The following is a 20,134-nucleotide window of genomic DNA, read 5'->3' on the forward strand; positions in this document are numbered from 1 at the left end:
TTTGTCTCCACCACCACTTTACAACAAGTGTTGGTTTGTATACGTCTCCCTAACTTAGCGGTTTGGAAAAAAGTCAACGATAAAATAATTGCCAGGCTTTTTAAAAAAATAGTGTTGGGATCCATTTGTTCGACTAAACCCTTCTAATCGGTGCTCCATCATGGCCACAGTCTAAAGTCTGAACAAGTAAAAGGTAAAAGATAATTAAATAGAATGAAGTATCTAACAATGAAAGCATTTACCTTTAGCATTATGGTTTTGATAGCCATCCATAGTTAAGGTTGATGGTTTTCTTAAAAGGTTTTCATGCTGTCAGATCTTTCTACATGAATTTGAAGGAAGGGAGTGAGCCTGCATGAAATGTCATTGATGTTGTTAATGTTCCGTTTAAACTGTTGCACATCAACACCTGCATTAAAGGCATGAACGGGAAGAAGATTCCAGCGGGATCGATGAATAGGGAAAGAAGGATTAGGCGTGGTAGATAGTATTAAGAGAATTGATTCGGACGCACCAAGGCTGAAGAGAAGTGGAGAGATGAATGGTTTTGGGTACGCGACCACCCAGCGCTGGGGGGGGGGGGATTGAAGCCATGATAATAGTAATGGAAGAGACAGAGAGAAGGGACAGCTCACCTATGGGGGCCAGACACTGGAATGTGTCCGTTAGTGATGGAGTGCCGATCAGCCAATTGACCTTTCATTGGTTTTAGCCCATGATGCCAGTGCGCGTAGCAGTACCGTCCCGCAAATGAGAGCTGTACTCTGTGTCTTGCCGACGTTTGCTCATCTGATTGGACACACGCACACACACACACACACACACACACACACAAACACATCATCTGATCGGACACACGTACACACACATATACACATGCACACACAAACACACGTACACACACGCACATATGCATACACACGACAATATATTGATTTCAAATTTGGGCAAAAAGCTAGAGATTTTGAGGTGAGGGGTAAATTGATTACTTCGACCCCAGTATTCAACTGGCATTTATTTTATCGATCCCGAAAGAATGAAAGCTAAAGTCGACCTCGGCAGAATTTGAACTCAGAACGTAAAAACGGACGAAATGCTGCAAAGCATTTTGTCCGGTGTGCTAACGATTCTACCTTCTCGCTGCCTTCACACACGACAGTATATTGACACACGATCTAATTAACTTGAAAGAAAACTAGCAGGTGAAGATCTGCCAGACTCATGCTTCAAGTAAATAAAATAGACTTGATAGCAAGGCTAGGAGAAGAAACAGTTTGTAAACAAGTTATAATTTAATAAATATCGGTCTGAATCCAGTTATTTCTTCATAGAAGCGGTGAAATTACCACATTAAATAAAAATTATAGCACTGTACATGATATCCGAATGTAATCTTTGCGATCAATTTTCGAAACATTAATCGATAATAAAATGATTTAAATGCCAGATTATATCTTTTATATCACTTTATGGTTAGGGCTCATGAAATTAAATTGATGGATTCGTGTATCTTAGTAGGCCATTTCTACATATGAAGATGGACTGAAAAGTTCATAGGCTGACTATAAAAGAGTGATGCTTGAGTTGTGGAATCTTGCATGTATTAATTTCAGCCATTCTTATTAATAACTGCACTGTTTCTTTCCAGTTAAACTGACGTCTGACTGCTCAAAGAAGACTTCAGATGTAACTTGTGGCGACTTTTCTTGAGAATAGACAAAATTTGGCATCGTGATGTTATCAATTACCTACAGAAAAAGGGTTTAATCCCCATAGATATTCATGCTGATATGCTTACTACATAAGAAGACGTTCCAGCTTTATCAAAAGTGCAAATATTGGCTATGGAATGATGAATATTGACGATATTTGTTAATAAATAGAAAGAGAATTCAGTGAGATAAGATATGTCCGTTTATTAGCAAAACATACGCAGTAATGGCCTCTTACTATTAGGGACCCGAATGTGTTCTTTTAAATTAGAAAGCTCCCATAATAGTAGGTGACTAATGGAAGGGAGATAACACCACAACCCGCTTTCAGGTTATGAGTTCATAACGACAGTTTCTTTGGTGGTCGAATTCTCCGACCACTCCTGATGTACACTGCTGCCTTGGGGCTTCCCGATTTGGTAGGTGGGACATCCCTGTACGCAGTGAACTGAGTCTCTGGTTGGTTAACTTGTTCGGCGAGATGTTCTGCTGAATTGTCGTGGCTGTACTCAGGAATGTTTCTGGGTACGGTTGGTAAGGTGGACAATTCTGATGGGGTAGCTACCTGAGGAAACTTGGTTTTCTCACTTCTATTGCGAAGATGGCTTCTGTTTCGACGAAGTAGTTCTGAATCTGCCTAGACATGTACTAATTTTGGTGATAGAGTTTTCACCACTGGTTTTAGGTGTCTTCAACGAAACTGGCTGTCCTTCAGTGAAAGATACATGCTCTCTAGCTCGATGACGTTTATCAAAGACTTTTATCTCAATTTGAGCTGAGAGTCTGCATTTTTGTGTTGCTCAACATTTTCTTGGCAGGATACACTTTTATAAGAAATTGTTTGAATGCGACGCCTGAGTTTCCTATTCATTAACAATTCTGCAGGACTCTCGCCATGTTGTAGTGGAGTACTGCGATAATTAAGCAGTGCGATATATGAACCACTTGCTTTTTTAGAAGGTTTTTAACTGTCTGAACCGCACGTTCAGCTTCTCCGTTTCCTTGTGGTTAATGGGGGCTACTGGTGAGGTGTAAAAGGCCACAAACATTTGAAAAATCTCAGAACTCCTTCGATATGAATTGAGGGCCGTTATCGGTAATGACAACCTCCGGTATACCATATCTAGCAAATATTGATTTGCAGCTGTCAACGATACTGTTGTCTGTAGATTTCTCTTTCTGAAAATCCCAGCTTATCCAGATTCTCCTTTAAGCGTTTACTAACAAAACCTAGTGCTCCAAATATTATTGGTATGAATATGAATTCATAGTCTGGATATAGGAGCTGGAGGTTTTGAAACAGTTGTCCATAGATATCCTCTTTTTCTTTGATTTTCAAAGAGATATTTATATCTGCAGGGTAGCTGACCTCTATGATGGTACATAATTTTACCCCTCTGTCCCACACATATGTGTGCATGTATGTATGTATGTATGTATGTATGTATGTATGTATGTATTAATACATGTGAGTGTGATGTAATTAATTTGCGATGAAACTTCAAGTGATATATTTCAGCGAGGAAATTACTTGCATTGAATTATCCGAAGGCCGTACCGTCTGTATGCAGTGTTTAATCTATGTACGCACCCCAGTGATGAGACGTATAAATATTTCAGTCACTGATTGATGAGGACGTGTCTGGATTGGAACACTACGGTATCTCTAACCGGTTTTATATTATGTCCATGAGAACCCTATCTCTTCCATTACGAAATAAGTAAACCCTAGGAATATTTTAATATATGACCTATGTTTTATAGGTTCGTGCGCGTAAAACACACACACACACATTCACACATATGAACATATATGCATACATTTATATATGTATACATACGTTCACATATGTGTGTGTTTATATTTCTTTATAAACGCATATATTTGTGTGTGTATGTGTATGTGTGTGTGTGTTTGTGTGTATGTGTGTGTGTCTGTGTGCATGTATGTATGCATGTAATGTGTATGAATGCATGCAGAAATTGTGTTTTCAAACAAGTATCGTTAGATTTTATTGGGATCATACTACTTGTTATATCACACTCATTGCTTTTGCATACCGTTCAGTTTTATTTAATTGATTAATTGGTTTGTCAAATCTCTTTCGTTCGAGCTTGTGTCTCTATTCATTACAGTGTCTGTCTTCCATGCCTTCTCTACTGACATAACCTACTTGACCTTTACTCTTTGTTGTCTACTAGTAAATGATCAATGTTATGATATTTATATTTACATATTCTATGTGCGTAACTCCAGATACAAATATATATATTCACATGCACACACACACACATACAATCATACATGAATGTTTGTATATAATATATGTGTGTGCATGTGTGTGTGTGCATGTGTGTGTGTGTGTGTGTGATAATAATTGGGATGGGGGTGATGGTACTCTGTGTACTATTGTATGTACTGGGCGATTATGTATGTGGGGTAGATATTGCGTTGAACATTTGGACTTTGTATTTTAAAATTCATTACGTTCACACGTATCTAAATAAATCTACAGTACATGTATGCTTATGTGTGTATTTCTGTGTTGGTATTTATGCTGTTTTTAGCTTTGCTTGTGACTTGTCATTTGTATTTTTTTTTTTTGTTTTTTTGTTTTTTTTGCATATCTTATCATTTCATGTTTGCGCTTTTTAAACTTATCCTTGTATGCATGTATGAGAATGTATATGTATGCATTTATGGATATATGTATGCATGCAGTAGTTGATGTCATTTTGAGACTAGGAGAGTGCTAAGAAAAATGAAACTTGTATACCGTGAAAAAATATATATTCGAACCAGTGTGAATGAACAATGTTCAGACCAAGTCGTACATGTAAGTAAAGCTACTCATATATGGGTATGAGTGTGAGTAGCTTTGAGTTAGTATAGGCACCAACTTGTGTATACAAGTTGTAGATATTCAAGTGACTTTGTACGCTTTTTAGTGCTTGTAGACGAGAAAAAATGAGTCTCGATCCAAAAATGAATTCAGTGATAATGCTTATCTATAAGTCAATTAAAAATCCAGGGTGCCTAGAAATATGGTTATGTATGTTTAAAGAGTAGGATATAAAGTTAATTGGCAATGTTAGCCGTCTCAATGAGATAAGCAAGCGTTATGCATTAAAAATAATGTGGTGTAGCCGAGTTCTCTTGAACTGAAAATGAAGCAGTGCTATTAAATTGTAGATAGAAGTAGCATCTAACAGAAATGATATCAGGAATTCCCGCTGATAAATGAAGGTAATATAGGCAATAAAATGCAATGAGACAAATGTATGTGGTGTGGTATGCCTATACGTATAGTGTGGTGTACCTGGAGGTATTCTAAAAACATTATGGCAGAATATAGACATGGAAACAATTTTTTTTTAGATATGTTGAGCAAGAAGGAAAATATGACTATGTATAAAAAATAATTGGCAGTTTAAAATATTTACGTCTCCCATAAAGCCACCCTATCAGAAATGCACATTTTTTTAAATCAAGCGTTAGTGGTAATTAATGTTGAATCTTTAATGGTTGGAGAGTAAATGCGAAGGTTATACGAGAAAGTTTTTCTCTTCTATATTTTTGAGATGAGGAATTATGTACATTATTTACAATAGATGGATAGGAATCTTCACCTTGTTTGTTGTTACCACAACGTTTCGGCTGATGTACTCTCCAGTCTTCATCAGGTGTTCTGGTGGAATTTCGAACACAACCCTTCACTTGATTATTGGAGTACTCTGTTCTCATTCCTTAGGTATTCTTTGTTGATGTTATTTCCCAAGTCCTGCCTGGTACTGAACTCAGAATCCGAGAGTTAATAGCACGCGCTGTTATCCACTAGGCTATATGCCCGTAGGCAGAATACCTAATGAAGGCTGGAGAGTACATCAGCTGAAACATTGTGGTAACAACAAACAAGGCGAGGACTCTTATCCGTTCATTGTAAATAATGTAAGAAGGTTTTACTCCAACATTACTTGTTCTATTGTAAGTGACTAAACATTATCTTTTAACTTTAGCTGAAATGCGATTTTTATCATGATAATAATTACATGAGAAGGAAACAGAAAAATTCTACTAGTTAGTTATACTGTGACATCATCGGACCCTCTAGCAACTAATCGTATTTTACAAAATAGATTTCTGATTGAATGAAATTCACGCAAGAATCAAGAACTTGAAAGACTTAAAGCATATCTAACACAGACCGACAACATTTTGGAATACTAAATGCAAATTCATTAGCTTGTTGATGCAGAAAAAATATATGTCGAAAAATAAATAGGAGTAAATCTATTGTAAAGTTTATACGTTTAAACATAATACGACAATCACAAACAAATAGACAGAGAAATCGTAGTATGTCTAATCAAATACCTGTTTGAGTAGAATAATAATTAAAATGTCTGAGAGTCAGTACTAAAAGAAACAGTTTCATTGACTGAGAAAAGATAAAAAGAACCAGTCAGATAACGTCAGATAATGAAAATATTTATGCACGAATACAGATTTTCTTTAATAAAGCACTTAAGGATATAGACTTGCTTATATATATTCTCTTCTGTTTTTAATTATTTCAAGTCTTCCTGTAAAGGAGCTGATCACTAACAAACTTAAAAAGCTCCATTGTTCGAATATTGATAGCAAAAATAAATTCACATTTTAAACTTGAAAAAAAAAATTGCATACTTTTACTTAGTGATTGTATATGTATCTACGCATGCATGTATCGATGTATGTAAGTATAAAAGTATGCATGCATGTATACATAAACAAATATCATGAAAATATACATACATGCGCAAATACATATGCGCACATAGATATGGTTAGATAAAAAAAGGTGGGTCAAATGTTATATATATATATATATATATATATAGAGTTATTAATATTTCTAAGTCTCTAAACACATACATATATATATAAATATATATATATATATATATATATATATATATATATATATATATATATATATATATATATATATATATATATATATATATATATCATCATCATCATCATCATCGTTTAACGTCCGCTTTCCATGCTAGCATGGGTTGGACGATTTGACTGAGGACTGGTGAACCGGATGGCTACACCAGGCTTCAATCTGATTTGGCAGAGTTTCTACAGCTGGATGCCCTTCCTAACGCCAACCACTCCGAGAGTGTAGATATATATATATATATATATATATATATATATATATATATATATATATATATATATATATATATATATATACATCTCTAGAGAGAGATATATATACATCTAGAGAGAGAGAGAGATACATAGATACATAGAGAGCGAGACATAGATACGAACACTGAATTGCGGCGAACGAATGAGTATTTAATGCATGAAAATATATTGCAGAAAATATGATTTATTAAAGGTCGAATCGCAATAAACAGTTGGTTTCGTACGCAATATATGCGCAGTCGTGGCAGTATGGTAAGAAGTTTGCTTCCCAACGGCATGATTCCGAGTTCAGTCTCACTGCGTTGCACCTTGGGCAAGTGTTTTCTGCTATAGTCTCGGGCCGACCAAAGCCTTGTGAGTGGATTTGGTAGACGGGAAGTGAAAGATCCCGTCGTATCGAACCTACAGGAGTTAACCAGTGAAACAGAGACAGACAGAAACAAGAAAAATGCCCCTGGTATTTGAATACTATCCACATATGTCTTTAAAAAAACTTCTCATTTAAATTTGCCAAAATTTAATTTTTCCAAAATTTGTTATCCATATTTACTGTTGAAAAGATTTCAAGGATCGAAACCGGTACTGAAACGTTTTTTATAAAAGTATTTTAGCATTTTTTATTTTGTCTTTTTTCCATATGTATATCTACTCGTGTGTTCCTCTTCAACCTTTTACATATATGTGTGTGTGTGTGTGTGTGTGTGTGTGTGTGTGTGTGTGTGTGTGTGTGTGTGTGTGCATATATGTATATATCTGTCTTTGTGTCTCTGTTTGTCCCTTCCCACCACTTGACAGCCGGTGTTAATGTGTTAACGTCTCTGTAACTTAATGGTTTGGCAAAAGAGGCTAATAGAATAAGTACTAGGCCCGATAGAATAAGTCCTGGGGTCGATTTGTTCGACTAAAGCCCTTCAAGGCGGTGACCCAGCATGGCAGCAGTTGAATGACTGAAACAAGAAAAAAATAGATAAAAGACGTGCGCGCGCGTATATATATATATATATATATATATATATATATATAATGTATGTATGTGTGTATCTGTGTGTTCATGCATACATATTGAATATATGTATATACATATATGTAGAGAGGGGAAGAGTAGTTATATTGCTGATGCACCACATTTTTACGTCGACAAACTCCGTTTAATCTCTCTAGACGCCTTACTCCTTCTCTTTCTCTGTCTCTCTCTCACTCTCTCTCTCTATCTCTATCTCTCTCTCTTCTCTCTGTCCCTCCCACTATCTCTCCCTCTCTTTTCTGTAACAAAGGAATAGAAATAGAGAGTGAGATATGAACAAGGAGAGAACAGGATTAGAAGGTAAGAATGTAATTTGCAATAGATCTCATTTAGGCGGGATTGCGACGTTTTTGTTTGTTTTTGTTGTTGTTGTTGCTTGGTTGTTGTTTTTCTTTTCATATAAAATCGTTTTCAATTACGTAACCATCGCGTATTTATAGTGATTACAATTCATTTAAAATCGAAAGAAGAGGTGCATTTTCCTTAATCAAATGCATTAGGCCAAATTAGATAACGATCTTTTTTTTTTTTTATTATGGCGTTCATTCATTGCATATTGTTTACAAACATTACAGTGAAGGCGCGTGGCTTTGTGGTTAAAGGAATTCGGCTCAGGGTTGTAAAGTTATGAGTTCGATTCCTAGCGGCGTGTTGTGCTCCTTGAGCAAAACACTTTACTTCACGTTGCTCCAGTCCACTCAGCTGGCAAAAATGAGTTGTACCTGTAATTCAAAGGACCAGCTTCGTCACATTCTATGTCAGGCTGAATCTCCCACAGAACTACATTAAAAGTGCACGTTTCCATTGAGTGCTCAGCCACTTGCACGTTAGTTTCACTTGCACGTTAGTTTCACTTGCACGTTAGTTTCACTTGCACGTTAATTTCACTTGCACGTTAATTTCACGTTAATTTCACGCTGTAACCGACGAAGAGCCAAAAAGAAAGAAACATTGCATGTTATTTTTTTATTATTTATACGTATGTTAAGATTCTAAATACAGGTTTAAATACTTAAGATAACTATAATATACATATAAGGAGTCTAAAATCGGTCAATATAAAGACCTTCACCCAGGAACAAAAAAGATTGACCAGCCTGGGGGATGTATGGAAAACGAATATGAAAAAATTGCGCGCTGACGACCCTGGGGGTGGGGAAGGGACTTTCGGAAAATTCACAAGATCTGATTTTTCCGTCATAACTTCAAGTAAAATGGATATATATATATATATATATATATATATATATATTTTACAGAATACCACGTTTTTGGTTATGGAGGATCCGATTCTCAGAAAAAAAAAAGAAAATTTCAAAAATCGCATTTTCAAAATTTCAGTTCCCCCCACCCTGCTTCACTTTTCACTTTTTCCATTTTTTTTTTTTTTTTTTTTTTGCGGAATACATAGAAAAATACGAAAATTACAATTCTGAAAAGAAAAATAGCTTGTAAGATTTTAATTTTTCAACAAGAAAAAAAAATTGATATATACCCTGAGGCCTTCAAGCAGGCTATCTACATGCTAGAAATAACAGCCAAATCTCACAAAACTGCGATAACATAATGAAATTTTGAAAATGCATTAAAAAAAGAACTCATAATAGAACGACTAAGATTTATCCTAGAAAACAACTTATATTTAATAATGACTACTTCCGTCAAAAATCGGGGACTGCAATGGGAACACGGACTGCACCTTCTTTTGCGAACCTGGTAATGGGCTATCTCGAGATTAAACTTTACCAGAGAACACTCGAGAAATACGGAAACCCCTTTTCCACTTACATTCAAAACAACTGGAAAAGATATCTCGATGACTGCTTCATCCTCTGGAATGAAAGTATAAGAAAACTCAACGAATTCCAGACACTTCTAAATAGAATAAATGAAAACCTCTAATTTACAATAGAGTACAACCAGGAACAACTACCGTTTTTAGATATCCTTATTAAGAAAGTCGGGAACAAAATAGAGACGGATATCTATTACAAACCCACGGACTCGAAACAGTACTTGCCATTTGATTCTTGTCACTCGAGACACACCAGGATGAATATTCCATTTTGCTTAGCCAAAAGAATATGCACAATAGTATCAAACGCAAACACCCGTTACACATGACTCCAGGAATTGAAAACCACACTCATCAATAGGAATTACCCACAACACTGTTATGAATTTTATTCTTAATTTAAATTTAATTTTTTTAATAGTTCTTTTCTCTTTACATATTCCATTTTAGTACATATTTTTGATAAGGTTTTTCATGTAAAAGAAAATTTAAAATGTACCCAATTTTAAGAAAGTAGCATTTTCGTTCTTGTTTTTCATATATTATATATACATGTATATATATGTATATATACATGTATATATATATATATATATATATATATATATATATATATATATATATATAATATATATAGTTTTAGGGGAAATAACCAAGTTTCAAGAACTCATCGATGAAAATCCACTATTACATATAGAAAAATTAACAATTAAAAGCACAATAAATGAGTATAATATAAAACAAAGTAAATATCACAAGATAAAAATAATATTATCTTTATCTTATGATATTTACTTTGTTTTATATTATACTCATTTATTGTGCTTTTAATTGTTAATTTTTCTATATGTGATAGTGGATTTTCATCGATGAGTTCTTGAAACTTGGTTATTTTCCCTAAAACTATATATTTTATATATATTTTATCTATAAAGCTCAATTTAATTTTATTTTTTTATAAATTGATTTTAATTGAGTTTTTACCTGTAATTTTGGATTTTGTCCCTAATATTATTATTATTATTATTCAGTAGTTTTATTTTTATAACGTGCTTTCATTTCACTACCGAGCGCAGCTCTGTGCGCCTTGGGTATGTGCTGTGGTTTGCTGTGGTGCTCTTATGTTTACTGGATTGAAAGTGTTTTGCGTAGGATGTGTGCAGTACCCAGTAGTGCAATTTTCTGTATGTTATATATATTTGTAAGTCCTGGTGTTTTTGTTATGTATTTGTCTGAATATTTTTTTATTATACCTAAGGCACCTACTATGATAGGAATTGTTTCTGTTTTTAGATTCCACATTCGAGTTATCTCTATTTCCAGGTCTTTGTATTTTGAAAGTTTTTCCATTTCTTTTAGAGAAACGTTGTCATCTGCTGGTATTGAAACATCAATTAGAAGGCATTTTTTTCCTTCATGATCTTTGACAACTATATCTGGTCTATTTGTCTTAATTTCTCTATCTGTGTGTATTGGCATATCCCAGAGTATGGTTGCTTTCTCGTTTTCTGTGACCTTTTCTGGCGTGTGTTTATACCATCTTTTTTCTGTTGCTATTCCATAATGTTGGCATAGCTTCCAGTGTATATAGGTCCCAGCTCTGTCGTGTCTGTGAATATATTCCTTCTTAGCCAGGACTGGGCAGCCAGAGATAATATGATTTATTGTTTCTTGTCGATCTCCACATATTCTACAGTTACTTGTTATATTTCTTTTCATTATGTGTTTTTGGTAATTTCTGGTGGGGAGGCTTTGGTCTTGTGCAGCAATTAAAAATCCTTCAGTCTCTGCTTTGAGTCCTGAGCTTCTCAGCCATTGCTGGGATTTTTCTCTGTCTATTTCTTTCGCATTTAGTTTAGCCCAGTATTTACCATGTAGGGGCTTTTCTTGCCATCGTTTTATCATGGTCCGTTGCTGTTCTAGTTTTAGTTTGGATTTCATTTGTTTTATAGCTTTTGTTGTTTCTTATTCTTCTTCTTCGTATTTGTTAGGTAGATTGATTTCTTGTTTGTATTTGTCAGCTTCCTTAAATACTGAAAACAGTTTTTTGTTTTGCTCGTGTTTTGTGGCTATTTGTATTAGTTTCCCTTGCTTCTGGAGTAGGTATTTTTGCAGTCCTATGGTGGTTATTTTATAATAGTTTTCTAGCTGTATAAGACCCCTGCCACCTTCTGTGCGTTGTATATATAGCCTTTCTATGTCAGATTTTGGGTGGTGCATCCTATATCCTGTCATTATTTTTCTTGTTTTCCTGTCTATTTTACATAGTTCGTTTAGTGTCCAGTTAAGGATGTTGTAGCTGTAGCTTATAACTGGGACAGCTAAAGTGTTGATACCCATTATCTTGTTTTTAGCATTGAGCTCTGTTTTTAGTATTGATCTAACTCGTCTATAGTACTCTTTCTTTATTTTTTCTTTCATTTGTGTATGTTGTATCCTATCTAGTTCATTGACTCCTAAATACTTATATGGTTGGCTTTCGTCTAGTTCTCTTATTTCATTGGCTTTATCTAGTGTTATATTGCTACTTTTAACTAATTTTCCTCTTTTCAGGGTTGCTTTGGCACATTTTTCTAATCCGAATTTCATTTCTATTTCCTTGGTAAAGCCGTGTACTGTCTGTAGTAGTGTTTCTAGCTCTTTGTCGTTTTTTGCATATAATTTTAAGTCATCCATATATAGAAGGTGGCTGACTGTTTTTCCATAGCATTTGTAACCGCATCCAGTTCTATTTAGCAATTCTGTTAAAGGTGTGAGTGCCAGGCAGAACAGGAGTGGAGAGAGCGTGTCTCCCTGGAATATTCCTCTTCTAATGGGGATGGCTTTCGTTTTCACAAGTCCCTCTTTTGTTTGGAGCTGTAGCACTGTCTGCCATTTGTTCATTGAGTGCTCTATGTATTTTATGATAATTGGTGCCACCTTGTTTATGGCTAGTGTTTCCAGAATCCACGTGTGGGGAACACTGTCGAAAGCCTTTTGGTAGTCCACCCAGGCCATACTGAGGCCTTTCTTCTTTCTGCGGCTGTCTTCAGTTATGGCTTTATTGATCAATAATTGATCTTTACAGCCGTATGAGCCCTTGCAGCATCCCTTCTGCTCTTCTGGAAACAGGTTGTTATTTTCCAGGTGTTTACTCACTCTCTGCGATATTATTGCAGTAAAGGCTTTGTAGATTGTAGGGAGACAGGTTATAGGTCTATAGTTTTGTGGTTTCTCCGTTTCCGTGGATTTGGGGATTAAGATGGTTTTCCCTTTTGTGAGCCATTCAGGCATTGTTTCTGGATCTGCTATTATGTTGTTAAAGTTTTCTGCCAGCTTTTTATGCATTGCTGGCAGGTGTTTTAACCAGAAATTGGGGATCTTGTCGTGTCCAGGTGCTTTCCAGTTGCTTAGTCTTTGCAGTGTCTGGGTGACCTCTTCAGTTGTTATAGGGGCCCAGAGTTGCTCAGGTGCTAAGTTCGTTGTTTTAATGATCCTTTTTTGGGGTTGTTGCTTCACCGACCATATTTGTTTCCAGAATTTCTCTAGTTCTTCTGCTGTTGGTGCTGAAGTAATGTCTATTTTATTTTTACCCAGTTCTTGGTAGAGTTTTTTGGGGTTGGATTTGAACTGTTTGTTTTGTTCAAAGAAACGTTGGCGTTTCTCATACCGGCGGATCCTCTGTGCTTTGGCAAGGATGTCTTGCTTTAGTTTTTCTTTTGCCTCAGGTAAGTCTTTTTCTGTAATGCTGTATTTGTACAGTATTTTTGTTTTCTTCTTGTTACTTAGTAGTGTTGATTGTTTACTAATTTCGTTGAGAATCGATAAATCTTTTCTCGTTATTATTATTATTATTATTATTATTATTATTATTATTATTATTATTATTATTATTATTATTATTATTATTATATATATATATATATATGTATATATATATATATATATATATATATATATATATATATATATATATATATATATATATATACCTCCCACTCCACCCCATCCAATTCCTTACACCCACCACCACCACCCTACCCACATACCCCTACCTCTACCCCCACCCTCAGCCTAACCCACACTCCACCCATGCCTTCCCCACCTCCCAACACCCTCACATCACACCACGCACACACTACAACTGACCAACCCCTTTCTCCCCTCCCCATTTTCACACATGCATACGTCAAGATCACCAGCATTCTATCTCTCACACACACAGCCCCTCGTTCTTCGATCACCGTTCTTTCTCCCCCTTTTGTTATCTCCCCCTTTTCTTAGCTCTCCTGTGTAAAAAAAGAATTCTAACTTCTGGTCAGCCATAGCTATGATTGACTGTTGACCGAACACTATTCAATTTTTTTCCTCCGTGTTTTTCTCCTTGTCTCCGTATTCTTTCTGTTGAAGAGCGTAGCTCGAAACGTTAAAGACTTTCCGTATTCCCGAGCGTCATACTAATACATCCTTTTGTTGTTTACACCACCTGTCCTCGTCTGTTGTTGTTTTTTCGTACATTCTCCCATATATATATACATGTATACATACACACACATATACATATCTTTATATCAAGCATATATACATTATGTATGTGAACTCGTTTAGCTAAATGCAACTAAATCATATCGGGTGGGAGAGACGCAATAATAGGGATAAGTGTAAGACGGACGAGTAGGACGGGTGAGTCTGAATGAAGAAAGTATGAGAGCGTACCCAGATCCAAGATCTGTGATCATTATAATAGATGTAGAAAAAGCTGTAGTGTGTCTGTGAATGATTTATGCCAGTCATTCAGGTTTCTCTTTTCTAGATTCAGTTTAGGTTATTTGTGGAGAGCAGCTGCAGTGACACAAATATGAGAACAATATTCTATCATAGACCTATCAGGACCAATACTTGTTTATGGAGGAAGTATGTTTAATCACTGAAGAGAAGTCAGTTGTTGGTATGCGATCTTACTATAGTTTAAGATGTGTTTTCACGAGAAGAGATTCTTGGCAATAGTGAAACCTAAGGTTTAAGACTATTTTAAGGGGTTTAGATGACTTCAGCTCGTGATTAAGGGGATTTGATGTGGTGATGCCTTTTTGCTAGTCATGCGCAGTGTATGTGTTTTCTTGGTATTGAATGAAGTAAAATTGTCATAACCGCTTAGGTAGATGCTTTCGATGTCTCACTGCTTAGAATCAGTACATGTTTAATGTGCAACACCTGGGTTGTGAGGGAATCCATAGTTGGATAACGTTTGTGAGAAGTGAAGAATATTGGCATATGCATAAGTATGAATGTTTTTCCCTCATGGCAGCAAATGGTTACTTATTTACATTCGTTGAAGTGGATTGTATTTCACTCACTTTTATTACCAGTCAGTCATCCAGTTAACTATTTAACTAATTAAGTAATTACTTGTTTGATCAATAGTCTAATCAGCCAATCGGCCAGCTTATCGAAATCCATTTGTCGTAGTGTGCGAACTTATTGAAGAGAAGATATCTCTGAGATATACTTCCCTTAACCAAATGCGTCTGGCCAAATTAGATTCCGGTCCTGTTTTTTTTTCTTTTATTATACTGTTCATTCGTTCCATGTTCATGTGTGTTCATTAATGTGTTTATTCTTTTGCGCCTATTGATTAGCCGCCATTTTATGTTTCTTGGTTGGTTGTTTATCTGGCTGAATGTGCTCTTTTGTTATATGTGTGTTTAGCTCTTTGTATATTTTATTGTATTATTTATTTTTAATACTTTTAGATGCAATCCCGTTTGATAAGTATTTTTCTAAAAACCTAATCAAAGAGCTAAGGATTTATAGAAAATTTTGAGCGTGTCACGCATTGTAAGTTGCATTATTGTATAAAGTCAAATGATATTTACTAATGTGTAATATTTAAATGTTTTACTCAAGACTGAAATACTTAAAGGCTTGTATATGGTAGTACTCACTGAATTTATCTGTTAAACAAATCAAAGATTTTTGTTTATGCATTGTTAAATCTGTTTCTTTCGTTGAAAAGTGATCGAATTTAGGAGTGTCACGTGTTGCTCTTAGTATTCACGGTGAATGACATTTCCTGGCTGTCATTACTAAGTTGACTTATTTAAAATTTTGCATGTTCAAGATTAAATGGTTTAATTTATAATTGGCTTTATGTGTTTGTTTTGTATAGGTATCTCTCTATGTGTGTATGTGTGTTTTTGGATAGGGTTCATAAATAGCTAGTATAATAACATATATTGTTAAGTATCTTCGCCTGTGTAAAGGCTTTCTCCTATTCATCTCTATTGTTTATGTGTGTAGTGTAACATACGTTAAACTGTGTTGTCTGGGGTCTGATTTTTATTGATGGTAGTGTGTGTGTGTGTGTGTGTGTGTGTGTGTGTGTGTGTGTGCGCGCGTTTGTGTGTGTTACTCTTTATTTTGTTACCCTTTTGACAGAATAGGGCAGATGATGGTACGTCATTGTTTTGTTCAGTGACTGCAACAAAAGGGCTTCGATAAACTGATTGGTTGGTTGATCAGAAGATTGATCAAACAGGTAATTAACTAATTAGTTAACTGGATGATTGATTGATAATAGAAACAAGTGAAATATAGACAGTACGTGCGTTTTCATACGCAGAACAAATGTGCAGCATGTGTGTGTGTGTGTGTGTGTGTGTGTGTGTGTGTGTGTGTGTGTGTGTGTGCGTGCGTGTGTAAGTTAAAATACATATAATAAATGCACAAGCAAACGGGAAACAGACACAAAAGGTCATCAAATTCTAATCAGTTATCAACCAGAGTGTCAAACGCAATTTCGTGCCTTAACGGTAGTATTGTTTCCCCTCTGGTGAGGCTGGAAAATGGCGAGCCAACAAACAAGGGACCAAACATGACAGAAAATGAACAAATAAACAAGAAATAAGCAACTATGCAATACAGAAAATGAACATATAAATGTGGAATAAAGGTAATTCAAGAGAAGACAATTAGTGGACGGACGAGGGTCAAAGACGAAAACAAACAGGACTAGATGTGGACATTCGAACGAACTGAAATAAATAAACAGAATACGACCTTATATATATATTATGAAAATAATAAGATAGGTTTGAAAATGCTCTAAATTTTTATACATATATATTTGAATAAACCAAGTTTATTTTATTTTTTTAACATAGGAAGTAGATGTTTTCAATATATATCTATATGAAAATGAAAATAGAATAACATGTTTTTCACTCAAATGATTTCCCATAACAGTCTTACTGTAAGAATGTTAGAGTAAGTTTTCACCAAATGAGTTTTATACAAACATAAAAAAAGAGAAAGAGAATAATATACAACTAAAACGTTTTCGTATAGAAGAGTTTTTGCATTAAACCAAGTTTCCGTATTTAAAAAATGATTTCCTAAATGAATTTTAGTGCATGTTGTAACCAAAAGAGGTTTGGAAGTAGGAAAAATTCACATTTTTTTGACCGGTTTTCGGTGTCGGTCAACCTTCCAAAGTAAAAAGTATGTTTTTTCAATGTGTGTGTGTATGTGTGTGTGCTTCTGTGCGCACGTGTGTATGTATCGTACGTACGGGTGTATATGTGTGCGTGTATATGTGTAAGTGTACATAGTGAAGAACACTTCACAAACCAAAGTTAAGATACAAATCAAATTGTTTGAACAGCATTACTGCCTTTGGTCATTTAAATGTTTACTGCCTTTGGTCATTTGAATGTTTTTAACTTGCTTTCTTTATGCATTCCAATATCTTCATCCTTGTCACGTCTCCATATCGCTGAGCCAGTCATTCTAAAGCTATTTTGTTATTTTGCCTTCTATTTTCCGAAACTCATCACATTTGCAAGTGGTCTATTCGCAATTTCACTTATCATAGATTGTATTTACCTTAGTTTGTCACTCGCTGCAATATTCTTGCTACCCCGATCATATACTCTTTCCTATTGCAATTCGGAAAATGGTTAGATAATTCCAGCTGAATGTTAATGATTTTAATTAAATCTCTTATGGCCGCATCACTGACAAATTTTTCTGTTTTCTTGCGTCACTATGAGCCAAAATGTTTTTACAACTGAATTCCAAACCATACTTATTGAAAAAATACAAAGTCTTCTTCTCATATATGGTAATTCATCTTTAGAAGCAGCAAACAAAAGACAAACGCCGTCTGCAAATCCTTGACTATTAATCTTGCACCAATTTTCTCTGTGCTTTAAAAATCCTCCTGGGCGTCTGTTATGATTTGCTCAGGAAATAGATTGAAATGCCTTGGAGATAATGAGCAGCCCCTATGTTTATTTCAAACAATTGCATTGTTGTTCAGAGCAGCATGCGGCCTTTTCTCACAAAGATTTCGTACTCTTCCAATTAGAGTCATTTAGATGTTGTATGTCTTCAGGAAATTCCCATGTTAATTCTCTCTTACCTGTCAAATGCTTTTTTTGAAAATCAACAAATATACCTAGACTGTCTAAAATATGATCTAAAAATGAATTATATTAAAGTACAATTTTCTGAAAAACATGCGGTTGATAGGGAACCATGGTTGGAAATATATACCCGGTGTGTTTAAGATTATTTAAGATAATCGCATAAAGCACCCAAAAATAGAAATAAGATTCGATTCTAACAAACAACATACATATAAATAATTCCTTATAACCGAGTTTACCTTTCTAAGGCTGGTCTTGTTCGCCACGTCATTCAAGTTTATATGAAACAAAGCAAATTAATAATAGATCATCGCTACCAGAAAGAAAATATTTCTGCTAATCATGTAACAAACGTTGTCTTTCCAACGGTCATTTGACAAGACATATCTGGACACAATACCAATGATTTTGTGTTGCATTTAGTTGAAAAGAAACTTCTCCATAATAGCCGTGTTAAAAGCTGCAAATAATCAACTTGGCTGAATAAAAACATCTTTACTTTGAGCACATTAAAAAACAATGGCCATATTTACCATTGAACTGAAGTTATATATGAATGAATGGATGGATGACTAAAGAACGGAAGTTAGGTAACCACTTTCATTAGCTTACAACTGTTTCTGCTATAAATAACCATGTACTAGAGCTGAGTGTCAGTGCGACATATTATACCTTCCTTATACATACTTGCATATTTGAAACTATTTAATACTATCACTATGGTTAAGGGAAATCATATGTATATGTATATATGTATGTATATGTGTGTGTGTGTGTGCATGCACATGTGTGTGTCCATTTTAAAACAAATGAAATTAATAAGTTCTCAGTGCATAATCTAGAAGTATTTATAATAACAGCAGTGAAAGAACTGGGTTTTCACACTTGTTTACTCTGAGTAAAGAAAAACTGTCGTCTAAAGGTATTTTGATACAAGACTTCGTAACATGAATGAAATGATGGGTCCGTTATTGAGTAACCTTGTTCCAATGTCAACAAAAGGGCTTCCTTGTGTGCATTGTATATTATTTATACAATTCCCCCCGTTCTCTAAAATTTTATTTATTTTTTCATCTTACATTTATTTACTTTTTCATCTTACATTTATCTTTCATAGCTATTACTGTTTTATGATCAAGGCTGCGAACGGGTAGAATTGTCAACACGCCGGACAAAATACTTAGCGACATGTCATCTGTTTTTACAATCCGAGTTCAAATCCGCCGAAATCGACATTGCCTTTCTTCCTTTCGGAGTAGATGAAATAAGTACCAGTTGAGTACTTGGGTTGGTTTAATCGACTTAGTCCCTTCACAAAATTCCAGGTCTTGTGCCTATAGTAAAAAGGTTTAGCTTCATTATAATTGGTATTTTCACTATGAATTCACTATCTCAACTTTCTCATTTTCCATATTACCTCCTTTGTTTTCAGGTATTTTATCTATATATGTGATCTGATCAATAGGTATCCGGACTGTCACTATAGTAACAAAGCTTAAGCACGCAGAGTAAAGCCGCTTGGCACAGATTGACCTTGAACTCTGCTGTACAAGCGCGCTAAGTATTAACGTTCTATATCACTTCTGCTGTTTACAGCAGTGCTTGGAAGGAAGGTGTGTAGCGTGTGATCGTCGCATTAACCATGACAGAGAAAGTTGAGCAGAGAATTTGCGTCAAATTTTGCCAAACGTTTTCAGTTTTCACTGTTTTCCACGCAATCAAGGAGATCTTGTGCTACTGAAACCCCAGTGTCTCTTTGTTCAGCTGAAAGCAGTGTTGACACAAACTTGGCATACACGCGTCTCATACCCAAATCGTCACTGATAATGGACTGGACTGAACTGAACCATAACTGATTTGCACATCATCTGATAACTCGTGGATGCTGATTCGATGATTTCTCCTCATAATGGCACGGACATCTGCAATGTTTTTCTCAGTTCTGCTGGTCGCGGGTCTCCCAGAACGTCCGTCAATTTTGACATTTAT

General features: G+C 35.2%; 1 protein-coding gene across 1 annotated transcript in view; it reads left to right on the forward strand.

Moving 5' to 3' along the window:
- Nucleotides 1-20,134, forward strand: part of LOC106879131 (uncharacterized) — a 207,186-nt gene that overhangs the window by 69,941 nt on the left and 117,111 nt on the right. The window lies entirely within an intron of this gene.

The sequence above is a fragment of the Octopus bimaculoides genome, chromosome 7, assembly GCF_046866305.1.
Source record: "Octopus bimaculoides isolate indiv1 chromosome 7, ASM4686630v1, whole genome shotgun sequence".
NCBI classification, from domain to species: domain Eukaryota; kingdom Metazoa; phylum Mollusca; class Cephalopoda; order Octopoda; family Octopodidae; genus Octopus; species Octopus bimaculoides.